This window comes from Gymnodraco acuticeps, unplaced genomic scaffold (genome assembly GCF_902827175.1).
Source record: "Gymnodraco acuticeps unplaced genomic scaffold, fGymAcu1.1, whole genome shotgun sequence".
NCBI lineage: Eukaryota > Metazoa > Chordata > Actinopteri > Perciformes > Bathydraconidae > Gymnodraco > Gymnodraco acuticeps.
This window is the reverse complement of record NW_022990299.1, coordinates 899,973-919,440: the sequence shown is the minus strand read 5'-3', so window position 1 is coordinate 919,440 and position 19,468 is coordinate 899,973. Positions and strand designations below refer to the sequence as shown.

General features: G+C 42.3%; 1 protein-coding gene across 4 annotated transcripts in view; it reads left to right on the top strand.

Moving 5' to 3' along the window:
* Positions 1 to 19,468, top strand: part of pard3aa (par-3 family cell polarity regulator alpha, a) — a 318,714-nt gene that overhangs the window by 272,127 nt on the left and 27,119 nt on the right. The gene's annotated exons all lie outside the window — the stretch shown is intronic.

Sequence of the window (19,468 nt, the reverse complement as noted above, 5' to 3'; positions counted from 1 at the left end):
ATTATTACTTCCCAGCTGTTTATTGCTGCGCAGACCGTTTAAGTGTTTTAGCTTTCATTAAAGAGAGTAATTGGCATATTGACTATTCACTTCATGGAGGATGGTGGTATTTCTTCCAGTCTGATAGCACTTTTCCATTCAAGAGCCTTTGGTGTTTCCTTCAACTGGATCTCCTTGTTACCATCACAAGCAGATGCCCTTCATAAATATTGATGTCTAACCGCTGGCATCGCAACGCCAACACTCCCCGTTCCACACCAGGTGTTTGGAAATATTCTTAGGCATCTAAATCCAGACTCTGCTTGGTTATGCTGCGTATCGCAAGTTGTTCTATCAGAAATCTTTGTTTTGCAATGCTTGTATGCAAAAAAAGTATTTTCCTGCACCCACTTCCACTAGCCTAGCACTCCGTCTTGCTTGTTTTGATCTTGGGTGACAAGTGAGGGCTTTTGCAGACGTGAGAAGAAGCAGGAAGTGTGGCGCACGGAGAAGGTGGCTTTGATAGTTGAAATTAATGAGGCTAGATATGTTTGGCTCCGCTCATTATGCCTACACATAGACCCCAAAACCCTGAGGGCCCCGGAGCTCTGCTTCTTGTCTTTGTGCCGTGATCTCTCTGTCTCCTGATTTAGAGCCTCCTCCACTCTTTTTTCCTTCTCCCTTTGCTACTTTTGTCTGTCTCCATTTCTCTCTTTTTCTCCACCCACACCTCCCCATCTCTGAAACTCTCTCCTTCCACAGAGTGTGGAGGAGAGAGATAATATAATCAGCCGTGCGTGGTGAGAACAATAAGTGTGTTGTGTCGGGTAGCAGACACCTCTTCAAAGCCACCTTAACATTCCACTTCAGCCTAACTGCATGCGGCTGGAGGAAGGCAGAGGGGTGGAGCCGCTGAATATGTTTCCTCTCCGTGTCAAATGAAGCTACCAGGGGCCTGAAGATGTGCATTTGTACAGCTGTGGGTGTGTGTGACTTTCCGTCACATGAATTAGTACCCCAAATTGAAAGTTAGAGGTATTTTTGTGTGTTTGTGTGTGTCCGTATGTGTGTGTTAAGGGGTTGACGGGCTTGAGGTTGGTCCTGAGATAAGGGGAACATCTGTTAGTTTGTCTTTATCTCTGGCAGAGCTCCTGGCACACCGTAGTAAGAAGCCCCATCTAATCAGAGCAGACACAGAGTGGTGTTGGGGGGGGGGGGACATGGCTGCCAGCTCTGTGGCCCTTCCTGCCTCAGCCCTGGCACCAGCATACATAAACACAACACAGACTTATGCCACCACACCATCTTAACACAACATCATTTTGGAGGCTTGTTTTTTCAATCTTTCATATTTCTACAAGCAAACCTATACATGTTTTTTTCCATCAGATAGTACATGCATACCTGGAACTGGTACTATAACTACTAATGTCACAGTTGACGTGTTTAGCTGAAGGGTATCTTGAAGGTAGTTGTTTTGCATGGGCCTGGTGTTGGTTTTCTTTCTATGTTCATCACCAAATGTTCACATGCAGTCAGATGTCTCTAACCAGCATGCCTCTTTACCCTCTGGGCTAACATACTCATTCTGCAGCAGTTGGCTTTATCCTCCAGAACATTCATTACTGCAGCCATTGTAGGCCATTTTGCTTTAGTGTTTTCACATCAACTTGTATCAGTTTTGATGATGTCAACTGTAGCCAAGTTCCAGAAGTCAAACACAATACCTGTCGCGCTGCTTGACATGAATCGTCTGGTATTGACTGTTTGGTGGTCTCGCTGTGTATCAAGATCGATTTAGGCCTTCTTCCATGTTTTTCCCCATCGAGAGCATTGGCTTCACTCTGATTGTGGTGTGTGTGTGTGTGTGTGTGTGTGTGTGTGTGTGTGTGTGTGTGTGTGTGTGTGTGTGTGTGTGTGTGTGTGTGTGTGTGTGTGTGTGTGTGTGTGTGTGTGTGTGTGTGTGTGTGTGTGTGTGTGTGTGTGTGTGTGTGTGTGTGTGTGTGTGTGTGTGTGTGTGTGTGTGTGTGTGTGTGTGTGTGTGTGTGTGTGTGTGTGTGTCAGGGTAACCAACAGTGACACCATCCTGCAGTGCAGTGTAGATCTGGTCCTTAGGAGGTCTAATGACTCTAGGTGGGCCTTGTCACTGTGCGTCTCCACGCAACGCCCTGCCGATCATGAGAGTTGACAGGTTTATGCAGCTGTGGCGACTCCCTGGGGAAAAGGAACGCAGCATGCACCCAGGGGCACACACATTCACACACTTTCACCATGTGCACAGTCAAACTGATGACAAGAAGGTCTGGTCAAGGGGGCATTCATCACGCCCTTCATCACTGCTTAGCAAGCGGAGCAACGTGCTTTCAAGTTAGGGAGCGGTCAGGCGGATTTGTGGTTGTTTCTCCATAGAAATAAAATCCTTTAAGGGCACAAAGAGGGATAAGTAAACAGTGTCTGATCTAATTTATGATGTTAGCAATTTATCATGTATCACATGTGCCATCTTTATAAAGGTTGTTGTTACCAGAAAACCGATTATCCCAATTACGAATAATACACTTTCCATTTGTTGTGGCTATTGTTGTTTTTGTCTGGATTCCTTTGAAGACAATCATAGTAGTTACACACACACACACACACACACTCAACAGAAAATACAGCTGTTTGGTATTCTCAAACATACAGGCATTCATTTTCATTTTAATAACTGTGAGGAAAAATATTGGCACCAGGAGATACCATCTTTCATTTGCTATAACTGTGAGTCAAAGATTATTATTTTCCCTCTCATCTCTGTAATGAAAATGTATTCCAACTTGAGGGGTTTTTATTTATGGGAATTAATTCAAATGTGAATGGGTGGCAGTGAAAGGAACACAATCAGACATTTGAATTACGTCTCCTGCATAGTTTCAGCGAGGGTAATGGGGAATCAAGTGTCTGACTTTTCAAAAGAGTGTGAACTGTATTTGTTTGCTTTTCTGAGGGGGGATTATTTTTCTTTTACATTGTTCTTGGAATTAACTTAAACTATTGTTTATTTTGTTTCCGTTCATCAACCCGAACCACAAGTAGACTTTCTTGTCATCTTGTACTTAGATTCAATTATGTCTGTAACATTTGATCCAAAATGACAAAACAATTGAACCAGCAGAACGGCTCCCACCTGTGTCATACTTATTTCCTGACAAGCTAACACATAAACATTCCCTAATATGGGCTGCTGATTCATTCGCCCCCCGTTGCAAAAAGTCAAAAGTCACACACCAAACCGCACATAATGACTTAACTAATGCAATTTTCCTTTTTTAATCCTTACCCTGTCAACTCTCACAGAGGGAGACCTTTGACTTGTCAACCCCCCCACAGCTCTGCTGCCGCTGTTATGCTGAGTCTTAACATGTGTCACTTTCACTGCAGTGCTGTTTCCTGGCCTGTTAAGATAAATGCCAAATTGAAGCCCCGCTTGTCACGGGAAATTATGGCGTCACATCTCATGCTGGAGAAAAGCCAGAAGTCTTCTTGTTTACACACATGTCATTTAAAGCTGGACTTTAAAAGACAGCCCTTCTTTCTCCTGAGTAAACACTCAGGGATTTAAGAGATTGAGGTGAACCAAAAGTCTTCTCGTGACTCCGGGGGAAAGAAAGTTAAGAGTGTAAAATAATGTTATGGCAGCGTTGTTGTTGCCTTTGCGATATGGACCTCAAGGGGCCTCAAACTTCCGTGTATGTACCGAGCAAGATGATTATGAGTCTGAATCAGATCATTGTTTCATTCCTTAACTTCACCTTTTGGGATTGTTTGTCCCTACATTCCTTTACTCAAACTTAACTGGACGTTGTATTTAGAACTTTATTAGCACAATACGTTTATTTATGACCATCAGACAAAATACATCTTTGATTGGACTGACTTTGAAGAAGCCCTTTAGCTGTTGACTCATCTAGGTTCAGACGCACATTCTCCCTCAGCTCTCCCATGCAGGTCTATTGGAAACACAGTAATGCAGCAACAAGGGCCAAACTGTGGCACTTTGAAACCTTCCAGGCTGATACCTCTGGAGGTAGGCAGGCATGGAGGAGATAAGGCTAAGCTCTCCCTCTCTTTTTCTCCTTCTCACATGTGCTCCCTTACCTTTTTTCCTTGCACTGGGCCGATGCAGGGAAGGGGTTGATATATCCAAAGATGTCCTATTGTGAACCTTTGTTGTGCCACCTCATAAATATACAGTTATATCCGTCACTTGTAGGACTCTAACGACATTGAGGCAGTCATCATGTCTTCAATAGAACTGTGGTGGATAGTTGAGTCTCTGAATCTTGCAGGGCAACTGAACATGCTCTGAATGGTTCGATAAAATGCTTTGACACTCGCATAGATGTTTCAACAATAAAACACAAGTTGTTATTAGAGAGAAATATCTTGGAGACGAGAGCACAGCATGTATGTTTAAGACGTTTTTCTTTTGTACAAGCTGTTGCGTCATGTTGTTTCTATGGGAACTCGGGGCTTGTCAGCGGATGTAAGTATTTTTGTCTGCTGTGTGAAGTGCTTTGCCTCTGGTAGCTATCATCAGTGTCACAGGTGGTAGATTGTAACCACTCCCGCTCTCAGAAGATGTATTTTTGCTTGTTAAGTCGCCTCCTCACATCTGTTTGTTCTCTTGCTACAATTCAAATAAGTTGTAAATGTGTTGGTGTCTTAACCTGACACTCTACCCTTTTACTACAATGCAGCTTTGTGCACAAATGCAGCAACTGACATCACATGAGACCATTGTTCCTGTTTTATAGAGTGTGGGGAAAATGCTGTGTTTTCTCTGTTCAGCCAAGCAAAGGCGGGAACTCTTGAAACCCCAATATGTCATCTCCTAGCAGGGTGCTAAGCACAATATGAAGGTAACCACCTTCACCTAACACAGTCTGATCCCGCAGAGAGCTACCCTCCTTCCCACAAACAACCCATGTAGCTCCTGTTCAGGGGGTGAAGCAGAGGGAGGCATGGCCTTTGCACAGCTGGAGCAGGCAGCAGAAACCAGGCCATCATGAAAGAGCTGCATCATCATGCACATTTCTGTGAACACACTTGCCAAGTCACGTTGCTATTAGCACGCTTTTCAATACTGAATCAGACTGTTTTCTGAACCAAATAGGGCAGAGGCAAACAAGGAAATGAGCATTAATCTACTCCAGGACATCTTAGATACAACATGCCCTGGTTTTGCTCAAAGTTATTCTTGTAATCGCAGGTAACAAACTAATTATCCAATGCACCTTGACTACAGCTCATCCTTCGTCTTTTCATGATTGTCAGAAAATAGACTTCATTGTTGGCATGGCAAAAGTATTAATCATTTCATAAAAAGGAACACAGAAACATGTGTGCCTATGTTCTCATTGCACAGGCAGCAGAACATTTGATTCCTTCAATTGTCTTCTACAAGGCGTGACACAAAAACAAAATGGTGTTGTCATACACACTTACAAATGTATACACACAAAGCTGTTACATTTGCACCATATTATAAAGCCCTATACTAACATATATTATGCATTGACTTGCCACAGAAACATTGTAAACATATGCATTTCATCACATATCCATTGACCCATCTGCAACCTTATTATACAGCATGTGAACACACTATATGTCATATGATAATGTGTTGCGGTCATGACCTCAACCATTCCAGGAGGAGATACACAAAAAGCCTTGGCTAGGCTTCCTGCACATTCACCAGCTTTGTATACACACAATTTGCACTTCAGTGGTTATTCGGTGCAATTTCACTGTCACAGTGCGCACTTTAGCAACGCAACCATGCGTACATACCATTTTCTTTCGGACAATTTCCTCTTGTTTGAACACAGACCTGTAGTTAACAATGTACATAGATAGCAAAGCACTATATCCACACACGCTCCTGACATATCAAGCAGGAGGTGCACACTTTTTCACAGTCCAGAGTGGCTTCATAGCCTGTGATTTAATGGTCATTTTGTTCCCTGCAATAGCATCCTTTTCCATCCCCTGGTGCCCAGTGGTGAAATTACAGGTTCTGGGCTCATCCACAAAACCCACAGGACTACACTTGAATCATTGCTACAATTTGAGCTATCAAATCATAATGGGAGGCTGAGATTGCCTTCCCTTTCCTTGGTGCATTTGTGTGTGTATGTGTGGCAGAATGTGTACATGGCGGGTAGCTAAGCAGGTTTATATTCTCTGGGCCTGTAGGCTAGGGTTAATGTGTTTAGATAGCTCACATTTGTTCTCCTATCTTCCTGCTGTGGAAAATGTATTTTTTCTTTGTTGTTTTGCTGGTTTTTCACTCTCCAACTTCCTGTTGAAATTTGTATAAACTTCAAAAAGTAGCTGATGCTTTGTTTCTGGATCTGCTTCGGTATTTGTACCTATTTTCTTCTCTGTTACCTTGACATCCTTTGCCCGTGTGGATCATTGTGCAGCACACTGTCTTTGTTTAGTCTACATCATGAGGAATCCAGTCTTTTCAGAAAAAAACACGCATCAAGCCTGACACAATGAGTCATCTCCATATTCAAAACACTGCATTTATTTCTACTGACATCACATAGTGCAGACCACCATGAACATCTTTTGTCTCTGGCTCTGTGTGTGTCCTTTTATTTATATCATTTCTACCTTGACATTGCAACCCTGTGTGTAACGTGTGTGGAGCTACTTCTTCACTCCTTGCTCTTATTATTGTCTCAGTTTGTCACGTCATTTGTCTTTGATGTGTCAAATTCACATTTCAAGCGATAAGATATCAGTGGCGCAGAAGAAGACAGAGAAAATAGGAAACAAAGCCGAAAGCAATGGATGATTGCCCCCGGTTCACAGAAACTGTTATTACATAGCTGCTTGTGCCACCACAAGAGCAGTGAGGTCAATTGTTCCTCTGTAAATGGAATGTAATTCACCGTCGGCTTTGTAAAGACAAGCCGTGGTCATGGCGGAAAGCGTTCTCTCTTCTGCCGGGGCTAATGATCCCTTTTGACAGCGGAATGGCTATCGTGCTTTTCACCACAATCCTTGTTCCGCTCGCATTGATCGCCCTGCCTATTTTCACACAGTAATGGATGGCATTGTCCCTCCCTCGCCACTGTTAGTACAAATAATTACGAATCAATATGCACTCAAGGCCCCACATCAGAATATAATTTTAACACATGATTTATATCCACCAATGTGGCCCCTTCCCTCCCATGTGCAGGGAGTCAATGGGTGGGTGTTCTGTGACCGACTCCCTTACCGCCCTGTGCGATCAATCGAAGCAATCAGCTAAAGACTTTCAATTGTAATTGCTGAATGAAAGAAATTGCACTTAGTGTAGTTCTAATGACACCTTCTGTACACCTACAACAATGGACCCATGGTTGTTCACCTATAGGGAATGACAGATCTTTGGAGGTGTTTTTTGTTCTGGTGAAGACAGAAACATTTGTGGATTTCCTTTACATTCAATGATAAAAAAGACTGTATTATATATCTGATTTGTATAGATGCCTTGCAGCTTATTTCAGCGTATAGCCTATGAACTCAAACTTTGTCTAAACATCCATCCCTGCGCAAACCTTTCAACAGCTACAATAAGTTCTAAAATTGCTTGCTTAAGCCGTCCAGCACAGATTATTAACTTGCCTCGTTGTAGACTTCCTATCGAAAATCATCTGTTTTGCGCTCAGAGGCCAGCATGCTTATCTCTTTGCCCTCTGGCCCTGTCAGGATGGGCAAAATGTCATGTAGTGTTCCTCACACAGAGGATGCGTGTGCATGTGTGTGCTGGGGCTTGTCATTTGACATTTTGGCAGATAGAAAAGCCGGATGACTTTGAAATTGACTCAAAGCATTTCACTTGCCAGAAGCCATTTAAGTTTGATCTCATCTGTCTTGCGCTTCTGCCATCTCTGCTACGCTAAAATGTGAAAAGTCCCTTAAATCTTTCCTCGCTTTGGACGGACAATAAGGAGGTCAAAAATGTTGGGCACAAAAAACTAAAAGAACAATTAATATATCTAACCAAACTCCTTTCGCCCCAACTTGAAAGTTAAATGTTATGGAGAAGAAAAAATACTCTAGTTATTTTTAGAAATGAAGATTGGCTAGGTAGAAAATGAAATACCATGGAAACAGAATTTACACTGGGTGCAAAACACTTTTCAATGAATTCTAGAAAGTCATTATGGGTCAGCTGCTTTTTAAGTCAGGATGATTATTGATAAGATAAAACGACTTAATTGGATACATCAGAAGTACACATTGATTTAATTCAGTATACTGTTCAACAATGTGGTTGATAGATACTGTAAAATGTCTGGTAAAGTTCTCAGTCATTCATGTACTTTGAGGTGATCACTGTTTTCCCAAAAGTACTGTTGGCAATTGTGGATGTTTTGAGCATTGACTGACTTCAACAGATACAATCACAAAGATGGGATGACAACAGAAGAGCAACATACTACATCTCAACTATATCCCCCAAAGGCAGAAGCACAACACTCACAAACACATCCTGGACACTCAAGTTAGAGAGTTTGTATGTACTGTAGACACACTGGAGCACTGCCTGATGGGTAAGTGAGGGGCTCATAGTGCGTCAGCCAAAGATACAAAGGATGTGTGCATATTTCAGTGTATGTGTATATGTTTGTGTGTGTCTTGGTGGATATAAAATGGGGCAGCCAGCTTGCAGGGAGTCACATCAGGTCCTGAATGCTGTCCCTTTGTTAGACATACAATCACAAACCCTCTTACGCACAAACAAAACAACATTACTTACACATTTCCTATTGTAAGACGAACCATTTAAACAGGCTCACAGTCTTTGATTCTAAGCAGATGGAACAACAACAAATATGGTAGCAGCAGTTCCAGACGGACGGAGGTCACTCTGTGAAGTAATTTTATGCAATGGATTTTAGAAGGAAAAGGATCACACCCACACAAGTAAATCCACACACACATTTCTGAGCTTTAGCCAGTGTGAGCACAGTGTCTCGTCAGCGGAGGGAACTGAGTGGTTTTCAGATTCTCTTTGATGACTCTGTCCCCCTGCTGGGAAACCAAATAACCTCCTTTCTCTGTCTTACATTTTTACATTCACACACACACACTGACGGAATGTCCCCATCCGTCATGAATATACTGATGACACAGTGTGACTATCAGAAACACAAGAGCCATTTTCATCTTTTGTGAAGGATGTAATGGCAAAGGGAAGGTCGGTGTTCCCATTGTCTCCCGCGACAATGCTAGTTTGTCTTTCATTGGCACAAACACACACACACACACACACACACACACACACACACAGAGGGAAAGGATCAGAGTCTTGACAAGGCAAGAGTGACACAAGAAAAACCTAGTGTACCGTCTCTAAGGGAGGAGTACATGAGAAGCTACAGGCCTAGACTATTAAGACTCTTTAATGTTTCATGTGAAAAGTGATTGAAAAAGTGGCTTCCATTGCAGTTTTTTTATTAACAGTGGTGATGGTATGCAGCTCAGTGTTCTCTTCTTTTCTCAAGGTGATATTAAATCACTGGTATCACAAATCCTCTCCACCATGCGACCTCTTCATCACTGAATGACCTCTCACAGAGGTGCCCCTAATTAAAAGTGGACTCTGTCAGTGCTCCCGGTTGGACGTAGCCTCGGCTTCATCCACACACCTGCCAACACAGGACAATCCAATCTAGCACTACTTGTTCTGAAGCCATTGAACAGCACTGAGCTAATGAACACTGCCAAACAGCAGGGAGGGGCAGTGCCTCTTTATATGTCTGCCTTTTTATACACTTTATTCAAATAAATCCTGATGCACCTTCCAGACGTGGCTTTGTACCTTGACAAAAGGGGCAGATTTAAATAACTCAAAGAGCCTTCGTCTAATCCCCAACCATGTTCTAATCAACCCTGCTGTTCCCTTCTTTGCTTCTTAACATTTGCTATGTATTGGAGTGAAGAAATACCAGATTGAGGCATTTAAATCTAAGTGCTGGCAAGCTAATCTCTTTAATTCCACCCTCCGTTGCTTTTATTACTCCGCCAAGGTGTGCACTGTTTTCTTTACTCTCAAGTCACTCTTTTTGATGCTAAAAGTCAGATTTTCACAATCTAAAAAAACTATGATTTGAACCAGTTTCAGCACTAAAATTGCTACGCCCTATAAAACACCTCAGGCTTTAAAGTATGGGATGTGGATCTACTTTGTTATGTATCAAATAAAGGACAAGCTCCGACAGGCCAAAGTTGATAAAGACGTGATGTGTTTATTGGTCTGCGGAGCTATATAATAACCCTGCCTCGCTTTTTCTCCAGTCGTGGCATTTACCTCATTATTTATCTATCTAGTGGAAACGTTACCGAGATCTCCAGAAGATAAGTGAGATAATTTCTTCTGGCATGGATATGATATTTCCTTTTTCCTTCCCTTCATTCTTTGGAGCTTGAGCCCTGAAGCAAAGCGACACAATAAAATACAGCTTTCTAAAGTGATTTGATCGCCCAAAGCTCCCGTGACATTCAGTAAGGATACAAATCTTTGGGGAGGAATCAGCAACATCCCCAGCAGCCTTAGCATTTCACCACAGGGAGAGAAAGCAATAAAGGTGCAGAGATATGATGTGATGATGGTGCAGACAGTTTTGGCACTAATGATGCCTTCAATGTTTTTGTTGAATGTTTCACCTCCCATCTCATTCAACTTATATTGCATGTTTGTTGCTGGGGGTTCATGTGTCTGTTTAATATGTCTATAGTTGCTTGCTTGCAAGAAAAGCTTTATATGAAATGTAATATGTTAAAAAGTAAAATGGACAATAAAGAAAGGTGTACGTTATTGCAATCTACCTTTTGATTGACTTGTCTCTACCGCAGTATTGTCCAGTTTGGCGGTCTTCCACGTTGTTGTCTTAGAACTTTGACCCTTTCAGTGTGTTTTCAGTTTATGACGCCTAAAATGTGCTTGTACTAAGCTCCACCCTTTTGTTTCACTTCTGCTTCCAAAAACCAATACCACCACGGGCAAAATGCCAAACTCGAGGCCAAGACTATAAACAAAATATGAATGTTATGGTCGCTACGTCTACCTTTAACATCTTAACACATTACATGCTATACATTGCTTTGCCACTGAGGGCTCCTTAACTTTCTCTTGCGTCTTGGGTCCGCCCCTTCTACCTCAGATTTGATTGAGTCATGGCTTCAGAGCAAAGACATCTTTCTCACAGAGCTTTTCCACATCAAGTGAACACATCCATTGTGAGAGAGCTAAATCTGCCGACGTTTCCCCTCTTCCTGCTTTGGCTTTGAAGATCTGCACTTGTCTTGTCCATCCATCTATCTTTCAGCGTGTCCGACAGCATTTATGACACAGATCACAGATGCTCCAGCAGTTGGGAGGCTGGAACATCTGTTCCTGTTCAGACCCCGGTGTCCTCAACTCCAGTGTGCACCAGGAACTGATTAGAGGAAGGTGAGGAGGTGAAAGTAGCAGGTTTTAAAGGCTGGTGCCAACTTTATTGAACCTGTGTCTATTTGGGGTATTAAAGGGCTTCCCTTTAATAATAATAATAATAATACATTTAATTTATATAGCGCTTCTCGTCTGCCAAGACAAATCCGAATCGCTTCACAACCAAAGACACTGATAACATTTAAGAGATAAAAAAGTTTTAAAAAAATTAATTAAATGAAAATGTTTTGTAAAAATCAATAAAGAAAAATGTAAAGTCAACAATGTTTATTTATGGAACTCAATGTGCGGTCAGGATGTCTCATTCAAAACTTGCACATTGACAACTTCTCCTCTCACTGAAAATTACACATGGTCCAACCAGATAAAGACCACCACGCAAAGAAGGTGGAAATAGACTGGCATTGTAGGAGCCAAAATGCTTGTTTTTGCCTTACTTATTATTTGTATTATTATCTTGTATTTCTGTTTGCATCGCGTTTAATTCTTATTGTTTATCACTTCCGGCAATGGTCACGTGGGTGTGGTTTATTGGTATTTAGTCACCTGTTGGATGCCGGTTGGGAGGATATGATGTAGGAAGAGGGTGAATTTGCTCCGATACTTTCTGTTGACCGTCAGGTCTGGAGTTGTATATTGTTTGTTTTCGTTTTATTAAACACCATGGACTACAAATGACTACGGACTCTTACATGGAACGCGTCACAGCAAAGAGCATTTTTTAGCCTCTCAGCAGCTAACTCATAGGGAGTTATTGCCGCTACAGGCATTAATCCTGTAATTCTTCAATAATGCCATCACGTCAACACAGAGGACTGTAAAAAAATATAAAACTCTGGGTCTTTCGGCAAAAAGTTGAACCTGGCCCAACTTTTGCCTCAGTGGAACATTATTATATTTTCAAAAAGTATCAACTATAGATGAGTTTCCCATTCAAATGTTTTCAGGATTATCTTAATATTTTAATAATAAGTGGCCTTCACAATTAATTATAATTACCCCATCAATCGCTTTGCATCTTTTTACTTTAACGAGATATGTTTTAAAATAATTTGTGCTTTTGTGCCATGTTCAAACAAAGGTTTCCACACACACACTTATCAGTAGCACAGTATTTAATCATCAGTAAGATATTACCTCTACAGAGGCAGACAAGTTAATATACAGTGTATGAGGCAGCATGAGACCAACCTCTTAGTGGTCCCCTTTTGTGTGGGACCTCCCTCCACAGTATCTCCCCCAGCACTTTGGAGGACCCCCCACCCCATTTCACCCTCAGCACACAAAGAGGGGACAGGAGTTGGCCTGGGTAATTGGGATAATAATTATTTCTGCATTTAGTGCCAGCTGGGTGCCTGAGAAGGTCAGGAAACAGCATGAGGACAGGCTTATCTCCATGTTGGTGCTGGCTTCCATATGGCAGCAGACAATAGGAAAGGGCCCTGGCCCCGGACACAGCAGCATGGCACAGGACAGCTCCCACAGACAAAACACAATAACACACTGAAGTCTCACTGGCCACACTGGGTCTCAGAACTGCCACACAGGCTGGCTGGCAGAATGACGGGCTGCGCAGCGGTGGACTGACTATAAAGGACAGTGGTGAGATAGGAGAATGAAAGGGGTAGAGAGAGTTGGAGGGAATGGAATGAGAGCAACAGAAAGAAAGCCAGAAGAGGAGTCTGAAAAAGTAAAATTTCAAGTTAAAAGCATGGACTTGTCTTTAAGTCCTTGTCTCTTTCAGGACACAAAAAGCTATTTTCTGGCCTGAATTGGACAATGAGAAAGGTTTTTGTAATTTATGAAGAGGACTTTGACCTCTCTATTGAAACTCTATACCTTTATGTGTTAGCCTGGTAAAGGCTTGAGGCTTAATGAAAAAAATGTGAACAGCGAGAGGTTAAAAGTCTCCTTTCTTCCCTCCCCATTCTACGGCTCCTTATTCAACTGCCCCTTCGACCTCACCGTTCACTGGGTTACCATGGCACCAAAAACCCCCGTAGCAACTCGACCGGAGCTTCATAAATCAGATTTTTACTGTGTAGCACTCCTTTTAATCTCCATCCACTGACGGCTTTATTTGATTCCTTCTCTTTGGAGGGCTTTCAGTGGTCAGTCCATCGTGAAAAGAATGTCAGGGTGTCTGTATGTGTGTGTTTGTATGCATGTGCACTGGCTTGAGAAAAGGCCTATAGAAAAGCATTGTTGACTCCATGGCTCCTTTTGAACCCCTTGGATGCACTACTTTCAGTTTGATTTCCAAAGTGTCCCCTTACTCGTGTGGTGACTTTGAGATGTCTCCGCCACATTCATCATCCTTTTCATGCTCAAATGAAGAGGGGAGTTAATTTTCTCCCCTCATTTGGTGTTATGTTCTAAAAGTGACCTAATTGAATTAAAAGGGAACTTGGCAGTGTCCAGGAAGATGTATTACATATTCATAAAGTGCCTTTTGTTTCTGTGCGACCTGTTAATCAGAGCGACACTGTGAAGAACTTGAGCCAACGAAAACCACTCCCAGCGCCGCCATAAAACTTTAATATGACCCATTGGTGCGGGTCGCTATCATGTCTCAGAGTACATCCCCCCAAACAAACAGCTGAGGTGAGAGAGGATGGCCCTGAGAGACAGACTCAGGCTCAGGTGAGAGCGAGGGAGGAGTTAGTGTTAAACCAAAGCAGTTAAAGCGTCTGGGTTGGATGGCACAGAGCTATAAGGGCCATTTCAGTAACTGTCCCATTGATCTGCAAGTTAATGGATGAGATGGCTCTGTAACAGCACGGACCTTTAGCTCTCAACAGCAGCTGTCCATCCCAGACGTATATTAGCTTTGATCGATGAGATGGCCATGGGAAATCAGATGCTGGGCTCCGGTAGTTGTGAGTCTGCCTCTGAGGGCAAGTGTGTACTTGGTGTGTAAGGATCTAATCTTTATAGTGTAGGGATGAATACAGTTTCGGAATGGCTGGGTATTTGATAGCACATTATGTTTGTGTGTTTAATGTGTGAAAGGGCCAATTGCCATATATCTAAATGCAATTCTTTTTTCGACGCTCCCTTCAGTTGAGTAATCTTTTTTTTTTTAAAACTGAAAAAATGCTTTTGCTTACGGAATAAACTACAAAAAATCACAGTTATACCTCATTCACACCAACGGTGTTTCATGGCCAGTTCGGAGCTGGAGCTTGAAAAGCACCGGGTTTTCCTGTTCACACCGCAGCGGAACAGCCTCTTAGCTCCGGAATCCGGTTCGTTTCAAGCACCAAAAAATTGTCCGGCTAGAGCAAAAGCACCGCATACGTCACGCATACGTCGAGGCGGGGGCAGGGGCAGATCAACTCCTGAACAACAACAAAAAGGCTGCGTTTTATCCAGTTTGTACACAACGATGGAGAAACTTAACAAGCAGCAGTGGTCCACTGAAGAGACCAGCTACCTACTGGGAATCTGGTCTTCCGAAGAGGTACAGAGGAAGCTGGAGCACAATCGGCCATTGTTGTTGTTGTCGGTGTCAGCTGTGAGGGGTTTCTGCGCTTTATGAAGCAGGCACGCAAACGGTTATGTCATGACGCAAACGATGATGCAATGACGCAGCACCAGTCGGACTCTGGGCGGTGTGAAAAGAGCCGGAGCTAAACCGAAGAACCGGTTCTGAACCTGAAAAGCTCTAGCAACTCCTAGAACCGGAGTTGCGTTGATGTGAATGAGGTATTACAGACAACCTTGATGGCAAAAAAAGACATAGAATGTAAAAGTATACGAAGAATAAATAATATTAATTTGATGTATTTTCTACGAAACATAACAATGTCTGGATTATATATTTTTGGAATGGTGTCCCACATAGCTGACTGTGTACATGTATAGGGAGGGGAGGGGTATAAGATGCTTTCAACAACAGTGGCATATTTATATTTGTAACACAAATGTATTTTGAGTTGTTTTATAACCCACTCTATACTCTCTCTCTCTCTCTCTCTCTCTCTCTCTCTCTCTCTCTCTCTCTCTCTCTCTCTCTCATCTCATCTCTCTCTCATCTCTCTCTCTCCTCTCTCCTCTCCTCTCTCATCTCTCTCTCTCTCTCTCTCTCTCTCTCTCTCTCTCTCTCTCTCTCTCTCCCTCTCTCTGCGTTTGTCTTGGCTGCTGAGGAGCAATGTAAAGTTTGAGAGTTCATTATCAGAGATTTTCCTCTTGAAAGGGCACAGCGACCAGAGCATGTTGCGAGCTCTCATTACTCCCAATGCTGTCACATAATCTTTGCCCACTTACATCCCAGACACAGGGACCTGACTTGTCTGGAAGGGGCTTGTCTCGTGTATCTATTCCCATTCAACACAGGAAGTTAATCTAAAAGCGCCTATAGTGAAATCGCCATTTCAGGACATTAGCACTTGTCGTGCGAAGCCGGCATTTATGAAACAACCCGAGCAGTGCAGAATATTGGACTTACTGGCGCAATAGCCAATTCATGCATGATGAATTTGGAAATCACCCGCTTGGGAAATATTGTAATGGTCATGTGAAAATATAGATGTATGCTAAGGAGAACTATAGTAATCTGCCAGAAGTGAAAGGACTGGAATTCAGTTCTTAAACAGCCTAAAGAGAAATTACAATGAGCATAGCAAGCATATACGAGTTGAAAACGTTGCTTCATCTCGCTGTCATAAGATGAATTCAGGCTGGACCACACACATAAAAGCACATAAAGATTCACGTATAAAAACTTCGGAAAGGAATGGAATAAATCCATGTTACAGTTTTATGGCTTAGCTTTAAAAGATGTGATTGGATCTACCAATTGATTACTAAATAAACATTGACATTTTGTCAACTCAAATCTGCTAATGGCAGAATGTCAGTCGGCTGTTTTAATTTATTGGACTTTTTATATAAGCCGATGCATTCTTGGTTGCATGCAGATATAGCATGTTATTCCAGTTGCGACAACATTTTCTAATCTCAGATTTAAAAGTGAAAACAAAACTTTATATGAGCCCGGTCCTTCCTGTTAACCAAGTTAAAGTGACTTTGGAAGGCTAAATCTATTTATTATTTTCTTAGCATTGCTGCCACTCCCAGCTTTTGGTGATTGGCATTCTGGGCCAATTGGCAACCGCCGTTTACTGCTTCCAGCTGCTGTTGCTCATTGGTGTTTTTGCCTCTCTTTTACACATCAATCTATTTGCTCTCCCTTTTCCCCTGTCATTAATCTTTACAAGATCCCAGAGTATGGCATAAGTTAAGCTTTGCCATATTAACTGGTCTTTGAGGCCTGTTAAAGCTATTTGTGATAACGCTTTGGTTTTAATTAGACTATAACAAAAGCACAGATATCACTTGTTGAGCTAATTTCCTTCTTGTTCTCATTAAGTCTCTACTGATGGTGATGGATTGGATTTAGAAGTAGCTGACAGTCTCTTGGGATGTTACGTGTTGTTGGTGAAAGACGCTCGGTTGGACTCCAACTCTCGTCACTCAGAAGATGTTTGTTTTGAGTCTCTTTCATGATATATTCCCCAGTTGACCTCATTGGTGTTTTTCACACACTTCCATGCCGTCAGAAGTTTCACAAGCCTGCTCTCTTGTCCTTTTCCTCTACTTCTTCAGAAGATCACCTTGCCAATGCATTGATGGAATAGGGGGAGGGGTATGACTGTTTAAAGGTGATAATGGTCTTTAATCTCCACCAATGATGATTTATCAGCTCCTGGCCTGCCTCTTGCGCCAACTTTAAAACATGAAATGGAAACTATTACCTACTACCGGCTCATCACTCATTCTAAAGGTGGGGGGAAAGTGAGAGGGAGAGAAGATAGGGGGGAGAGAGGGGGAGTGGGGAGGGATTCATTGCGGGGTTTTTTCCCTTTGCAAAGCCACCAGAGCTCCAATCCAATTTGCCAGGCATGTGGAGTTATCCTTAAGCCTGTCAAATGCACTGACAGGGAAAGCTGTCACTTCTCATATGGTCATATGGTCACAATCAGCACTCAAGTTATTTATAGGTCTCATCCTTTACACATTCACCCCGACTAGGGCGCTCATAATGGCCAATTTACTCATTTAGAATCACCTCTTACCTGCCATTTAAGCTGCTAACTACATCTTATTATAGAGCATATAACTGTCGGAAAATGTGTTATAATTATTTAATCGTTTTAATGGAAGTGGCTTTTGTTCTTTAGCAAATCACAAGAACTCTCCCTGGTACATTTAAAGGTAACAAATACCTATAATAAATTAGTCTCCAATTGTCTCCTTTTTCTTTAGTTATTACACTGTAGTATATCAAATGTATTTAGTTTTTTTAATGTATATTCAGGTAAGTATTATACCTATAGTGGCTTTAAATTAGAGACCAAAGATTAAGGTCAAATAAATAGGATTAGCTAAAGAGAAAGCTAATTAAATATGCTTCAAATATTCCTGACCCTAATTGGACTCACCACTTGGTTCTCAGTTACCAAAGGTGCAATTATTGCTTCATTTCCATGGCCTGGCCATTGGCTTTGTGTGTGTGTTTTGTCCTACCTGGAGGATATGTGTTAACTCAGCAGGGTGAGCTTTACCAAAGACCTCCATTGTTCTCAGCTCCGTTGATAGTTCTCTAAACACTGGCCTGTAATTAAAGGGCTCACTCCCACTTAATGCTTTTGTTCCCATGCCCCCCCCCCCCATAATGAGCATTTTATGTATGTGGGTGTGTGTAAGCTTGTGTGTGTATGCAGGCAGATGCACTCATAGTATCTTAATTTGGTTTCGACTCACTGGTGCATTCATTCACACATCAGCCCCCCCCCCATCGGCCATCTGTGGGTGAACCCATGACCGCTTGGTCTCTTTTATTAGCAGGGGGGGCTAATCCTCTGTGGCTTGTCTGGGGCTGTGGGAGTACCATCACAAGCGGCTCCCTATAACCCATTCCCTAAACCACCTGAAGGTGACAGTGTTTTGTCATCAGTGCCTCACGTCTCCCTTCACTTAAAGTGAACCAGACACTTTAGTTGGACACCTATACAGGCCTGAATAATTCCCTTACTGGGGATTGGCTGAGTTATTTTGCTGTGTCTCATTTAACATTGTTATTATCTATGAAACCAAAGGGAGGGACTGTGCTCTGACATAAGAGTCACACAAAGCAGGAGTTTCATGGGAACTGCTATCTCTCTTTTCTCAGCCCCTGTGACTCCAAGCTCATTTTAATTAAGTTACAGTTTCCTTTTGTGGCTTTTACATGGCAGGACTTCCTCAAATTGGAAGAATACATATTATGTTATTTTGTTATTTAGGATACAGACTCTGCTTCTGTACAAATCCAGTCTTTTCTTCTCAGACTCAGTTTTCCCCGACTCAGAGGCCGTTTAGTTTGAGGATTAGAAGAGATTACACTGTGATCTGGTTTGTGATAACAGCTCATATGTGGGGAAGGCCTCCTCCAGTCACCTGCACAGAGAAAGAAAGAAAGAAAACATCTAACCTCTTTGTGTGAAATGCTAACAATCTGGGCTCATGACAGAGTGATCCTTATTAGCCTGCTTGTTGAAAGGCATGACGAAACATTATCAGATATCTGTGTGCTCGCTGAGGCCCAGAGCCCATCTTAAGTTACGCTGGTTCAAATCCCAGAGGCTGAGAGGAAACAACTGGACAGGACTGATTGGAGTGTAAATAAATGACCACTGACACTTGCTTTAGCTGCTGTGTCTCCTCCTAAGGGGGGAGTGTGAGCTGTTTGTGCATAAGCATGTGTGTGCACTTGGAACACTGCCACTACAGCTTTCTTGTAGACCTAAGCGTATCATAGCTAAACTCATAGATTTTTGTTATGCTGAACATCAACAGTTATGGCCCTCTAATTCTCTTGGGAAGACACTAATATATCTCCTTTGGCCCAACCACAATGTCCTAAGATACATTTGAAATAAGTAGAAGCATTCTTAAAAGAACAAGTGTTCAAGCCAGTTCTTGTTTAGTGTAGAATGTTGT